General features: G+C 38.8%; 1 long non-coding RNA gene across 1 annotated transcript in view; it reads right to left on the reverse strand.

Annotated features, from left to right (window-relative positions):
• LOC139132081 (uncharacterized) overlaps positions 1 to 1,429 on the reverse strand; it is a 66,831-nt gene extending 65,402 nt beyond the window's left edge. Inside the window, exon 1 of the long non-coding RNA XR_011552255.1 lies at positions 1,328 to 1,429. This is a non-coding gene — a long non-coding RNA (uncharacterized lncRNA). The remainder of the gene's footprint in view (positions 1 to 1,327) is intronic.
• Between the last annotated feature and the right edge of the window lie 4,571 nt (positions 1,430 to 6,000).

The raw sequence follows: 6,000 nt of genomic DNA on the forward strand, positions 1-6,000 counted from the left end.
GTATGCATGTTTAGCATTTCATATTACCGGTATGTCTATGCTTTACTTCAACTGAGTATCTGTATGATGTTTTCAGATGTTGGGGAAAAATGTATAGCATGACTATTATGATTTCAATGCACTTTCCACATCCCAGTGTCTGCCTTTCTATGACTACCCAAGATATTCAATGTTACTCCACTGTAATGACAGTCTGCCATTGGAATAGTCCTTCATGGGCTAACTATAAAAGACCCATTAATGCCATTTTTTCTCCTTTTTTTCAGATTTGTTTTCCTGTGTGTCCACTACGTATTCTAGTTCTTCCTATAGTATGATGAAATCACCAGTTTCAACCTAGCCTCTGTATCATTACCAACCATTATTATTGTTGACAAATGAAGTCAATTTTCAATAATAATATTGCTCATTTTACACATAACAACTGCATTGTGAGGTTTAAGACTTGGTATTTCATCATGCTACAAGAAGTTTAACAAGGAACTCCAGCTTCAACAAGGAACGAAAATGCTGAAAATTATTCTCTGTCTGTCATGGTGTAAAAAATTTTGGTGGCCCACCCCTTACCTTCCCTGGAATTTTCATGGCCCACCCCAAGAACACTCATTTTTTTTCGTGGCCCCCCATTTTCTCTTCCGTCCCCCTGCCGTTAATTATGCTCGGTCCCTTAGATAATTTTCTACTTGTTTTGTGCTCTAAAAAGGCTCAGCTATGCAGCGCAAATTAGCGCCCACGGTTTTCCCAAAGCAGGAAGTAAGGTTCGCAATAGTGCCGTACTTGAACAACGTGCTTTTTCACCCGTGCGCACCTGTCTCTGACCAGAAACAATGGCTTGTATCCATGATACTGGAAACACAAAGGTCAGCGTGAGGACAATCTTCCATTTTCTTTCACTGGACTTATCAACCCATACAATATTCTCACAGAAATGATTTGGAAACTATCAATGCACCTTTCACCTGACTCATTATTGTACAGTTAGTCATCTTTGAGCCGTTTTAACAATATTTGATCCGATTTTTGGTCACACTGTCTCATTATTCCTCATTACAATATCTCAGGAAAAGAATTTGGAAACTTTGATTTTCCAGAGGCTGCCAAATAGTGATCATGCTAATTAGCCAAATTATTTTTTCAGATTTGGACTTTGTATACCAACACTTACAACAGGTGCCATCAAGATTTTGGCAAAAAATTCCAGTTTTAAAAATCATCCGGTCACCCTAACTGCAGCTCACAAGTTACCCGCGACAAAATCGGGAAAGGGTTATTAGCTTCATAATAGTCGCACAGTGTCTTATAGGAATACAAAGCAGTGGGCACTTACCACTATCTTTCTTTAACTTGAACAAAAACCCGGGACATAGTTAGTGTTCGGTAGATGTGCTGTACCACGACCCTCCACGACCGTGGCTGTACAGTCGGTCCCGCTGGCTAAAGATGTTCGCACTAGTTACGCACACACGGCAGACATAACCATCTGAGTTCAGAATATAGTGCATGCCGTGTTGGGCTTAATTGACACGTTAAAGGTTGCTAGTTTGGTGTAATTGTTTGACATTTAGCAAGTACTATACTTTTAAACAATTACTAAGAAGATAAAAATAGATGAAACTTTGAAATTATGGTCCGCTACCTCCGCTACCCTTTGCTACCCAAAATCTCATTTGCATAAATGAATCATGCCTCGAATTTGGCAGTAATTTCTTTGCCCATACAAACCTGGCTGAACACATCGATGATGGTCAGCATACTAGTATAGCCATACACTTTGTGGGAAAAGCACTTCGCCTGGCTGGCCAGTGGAGGGTATAGGTCAGCTGCCATGCTGGCAAGTCTTTCTTTTGTTAATGGCTGACCTTTATCTCTTGCTCTTTTGCATTTCATATGTCTTTTATAGGTTGCCTTGCTGCAGGTAACGATAGAAAAGCTGTGCGGTTAAAGTATATGAATCTATGAAGCAAACATGGCCTGGCCTGCATTTTCGACATTTCGAGTATCCAAACTAAGATGTTAACTAATCTGTTTGTGAAGTAGAAGAGTTGTTATAAGCACACCTCATGAAACGAAATAATAAACTGTCAAGCCTCGGTGGTGATCATATTAAATGTTTATTAATCTTTCAAAAGTTCCTGAATAGGATTTCGCCTCCGTATAAATGGGTACATATATTCTGTTTTATGTATAGGCATCTATGACCAGGAGAAAATATGCTATCTTGTAGCATAGACCCTTTGAGAAAAACAATGACATGCAACTGCGGAAAAGATCAATGTGTGACAGTGTTATGATTAGCAGAGTACGAACCTAGTTGGAATGCACAAGATGTGTTAATGGCCCAGGGACGGAATGAAGCTGGTTGCGATGGACTGCACAACGTCCGGTTCCAAGACATTGCATGCGGGAGCTGGGTAATAGTGTTTTTTGATTACAAGTTATTTCGGATAAACCGCGTGTCAATTCAACTCTTTCTGCCAAGCTAGACTACAGCAACGCCCTACTCTACGGCTTTCCAGATTCATACATCAGATTACTACAAAGAGCACAAAACTCGGCTGCCCGTCTCATCACAAAAACAAAGAAAAAGGATCACATTGCATCAATCCTGAAGGAACTTAACTGGCTCTCCGTGTCTTACAGAATTCGGTTCAAAATCCTACTTCTCACATATAAATCAATACATCGACTCGCCCCTTCATACCTGGCTGAACTCATTGAAGTCAACACCCCTAGCAGATCTCTCCGATCAAGTCTACAAACCACACTTAAAGTTCCATGAACTCAGTTGAAATCATACGGCGACATATCCTTCTCCTATTCTTCATCAATTCTATGGAACAAACTGCCAGCTCCTATTCGATCAGCCCCTGACATTCGCACCTTTAGATCTATGCTTAAGACTCATTTCTTCAAGAGAGCTTACCTGTGATCTAGTGTAAAGCGCCAGTGAACATTGCTGATGGATACTAGGCGCAATATAAATTATTTATTCTATTCTATTCTATTCCATTTTGAGAAAGAAAACTGTAACAAATATTTAGCGAAGAATTCCTCAAACAATGGTTTTGAAGTATTTTAATTATTAGTAGCGAGATTCTATGCGAATAGAAGTCTACAGAGAGTCAGTATGTTGCTGTACAGTCACAAAGTTTGAATCCAAATACGAAAAACATATCACTGCAGTTCAAAGTTGTTTCCATCCCGCAATCGTCTTTGCATCTCCAAATTTTCCCTAGTTTTTGCAGTTTTAAACAGTTGAACTATTTTCTATACGAGAAGTGTTCCTTGATTCTGTAAAGTATACTTACTACTTAAATGTTGTTGTTTGAAAATTGTGAACGGCCAAAATTGCGAGGACAGCGTTTAGCGATGTGTAAATGCTCGTCTATCGTACCACTTCTGACTCCACAAAATGTTGTTATGTCCCGATTATTGTAAGTTTTCGCCTTACCGCAAAAGACGGTGTTAAAATATTTTTACTAGCACTATAGAGTGCATATCGGAGAGTTTTCTGGTGTGAAACGTAAACTTTAGATGTCTATATCTAGCTAGAGTTTCTGTAGCGTCTGTAGCTGTATGTACAGTGTCACCGTTTTTATCGTCCGGTGTTTTCCTGTTGGCTTCGCTTTGAACCAAAACGTTATCTACAGAACAATCGTTATCAGAACAATCGCCATGACTGATATAAAAAAGACGTCAAAATCTATTTCTCATTACACGGATAGCTGATATCCAAAAGCAAACTGTAAATATGCACAACGTCAGTTTGATTGTTAATGCGGTCACAGAGAAACATAGATGGAGTCGCAACGCTTGCATGCCTTTTGTTCCATGGTCGTCTCGGTAGACTATTGGCTTTTCATATTAAAATGAGCTCCAAAGGTGTTAAACGTTTTGGAGGCTTTGTTTGTGGTTGAATTTACACGAGATTATGCGAAAATACGACGAGATGGCATCGTACTGCCAGTCGCGTAGCAACCATAGTTTACTTTGTGAGCTCTCAGGCCAGAAACACTGCTTAACGCCAATCAAAACATAACACACCAGCAGTCTCATAAACATGTCCTTCCTTGACGCACGTGTAAGAGACGTATGACTGACCGTAAACCATTGAGTAAAACCAGACAGTATAGATAAAAGACTTTCAAATTTGGTTCATACACACTCATTATATATTCATAAAAATATGAGAGGACTTTTTTAAACGGTAAAACTCATTTTCCTGAAGCTCAAAACACTCCCGTTTTCGCAAGCACGTCAATTCCGATCAGCACCACACGACAACAACAACACAAACTTTGTCGAACATACTTTCGCTTAACAATTGGCGAAAATCCGAAAATAAGCGAAGGATTCATGGTCGGCACTTTTCGGAAAAGAGAGGCGAGAGCAACCTGAGGCGAGGTGAACATGGATGGGTTACGTAACCGCTTCACGCCTTAAACAATACCCGTTGCCACTCTATTTATGTTTCTCTACGATTCGGTTAAATGCACGGACGAATTATCCTAGTCGGGCACAACTGTGCAAACAAACGAAATTCTTTTACTATCCTTTTCAGAATTAGAGCGCGAAGCCACTGCAGTGAACTGCAATAAAACTGCTCACATTAATTAGTTTCAGCTGTAGCCAGCTGGCAAAGTCGACAACATTGTATGTCCCATGCAGACAGTTTGTCTCGGGAAGTTGAAATAAAAAAGATTTGTACATGGACCAGTGCAATGGTAATGTTACATTGTATCTTAATCTTGAACACAGGGTGCCAATCGTAAACTCTCATTTACAACTCGAGCCTCAGACAGAGCTAGTTTTGCCTTTGTACAAGCAGACTTTTTGGTCTTTATCAAGTAGCCTTGTCAACACCAAAGTGGCCACGGCTACAGCTGAAACTAATTAGTGTAAGCAGTTTTATTGCAGTTCACTGCAGTGGCTTCGCGCTTTAATTCTGAAAAGGTTGTAAGTTACATCATACAAAGCATGAACCGCAGTTGCACGTTTCATTTTAATTTTTCTCAAGGGTATATGCTTGCAGCAGTCAACGGAGGTTGTAAAAAGCAATCTCACACGTATGCCGTAATGGTAAACATCTGGCAAAAAGCCCCATTACCATTTTCCTGCCCCTGATCTTACAAATGTTCTTACTAGTAATTAACTGTTGTTATAGCAATTTAATCAACCATTTGTAATTTTACTACTTGTAAGGCGGCATTCACAAAAACCTCAGGGACGGGGGTGGGGGTAATTCTCCAATAATTCTCCATGCCTTATAAAATCTGACGTCATACCAAGGGAAAACGTTTCTGTTGACATAAAAGGGCTGTTCTGCACAATTAATACACACATGGAGTATGTTTTCCCATGGCATTATTTCTTTGCGACTTAATATTTAAGGGACAACCAACCCATATATCATATCAATTAGAGACAGTTTCATTTCGAGCCCACTTTGTACAAACCCAAGCTCAGCCTTGACATTTTCAAATCCCCCTCAATTTCCCGCCCCCTCCAGAGGTGATTGTATATGCAGCGAAAGAAATAAACTGTACACTTTATTGAGCAAAAGCCAGTTACAAAATTTTTCTGTCGTAAGATCTAAAGGAAATGAGTACAATGAGTATAATCTATGATTATTCAATGATAGTTCAAATAATGAATGATAAAATTATGTATGGTGAGGGTTCAACAGTAGTATATACTTCTTTGTCGGATGTAGAAGATAGTCTTGCCTCCATTTCTCATCGAGATATTGAAAGCAAATTAATCATCAATATATATAAAAATTAAAAAAAGAATGTTAGTTGAGATATATGAAAAAATACACAATTCTAAATTTTAGAGTTCAAAATCAAAATATATTAATTATTTGCAATCTTTTCATCCTTTCAAAAATAACTTCTGAAATTATAGGTTTTTGCAAAGATAACATGATTTGCTCGTACATAATCTGTAATGCAATACAATAATTAGGTTTCCATCAGCCAGTTTAATGATAAATGAAGA

This window comes from Ptychodera flava, chromosome 4, assembly GCF_041260155.1.
Source record: "Ptychodera flava strain L36383 chromosome 4, AS_Pfla_20210202, whole genome shotgun sequence".
Lineage (NCBI taxonomy): Eukaryota > Metazoa > Hemichordata > Enteropneusta > Ptychoderidae > Ptychodera > Ptychodera flava.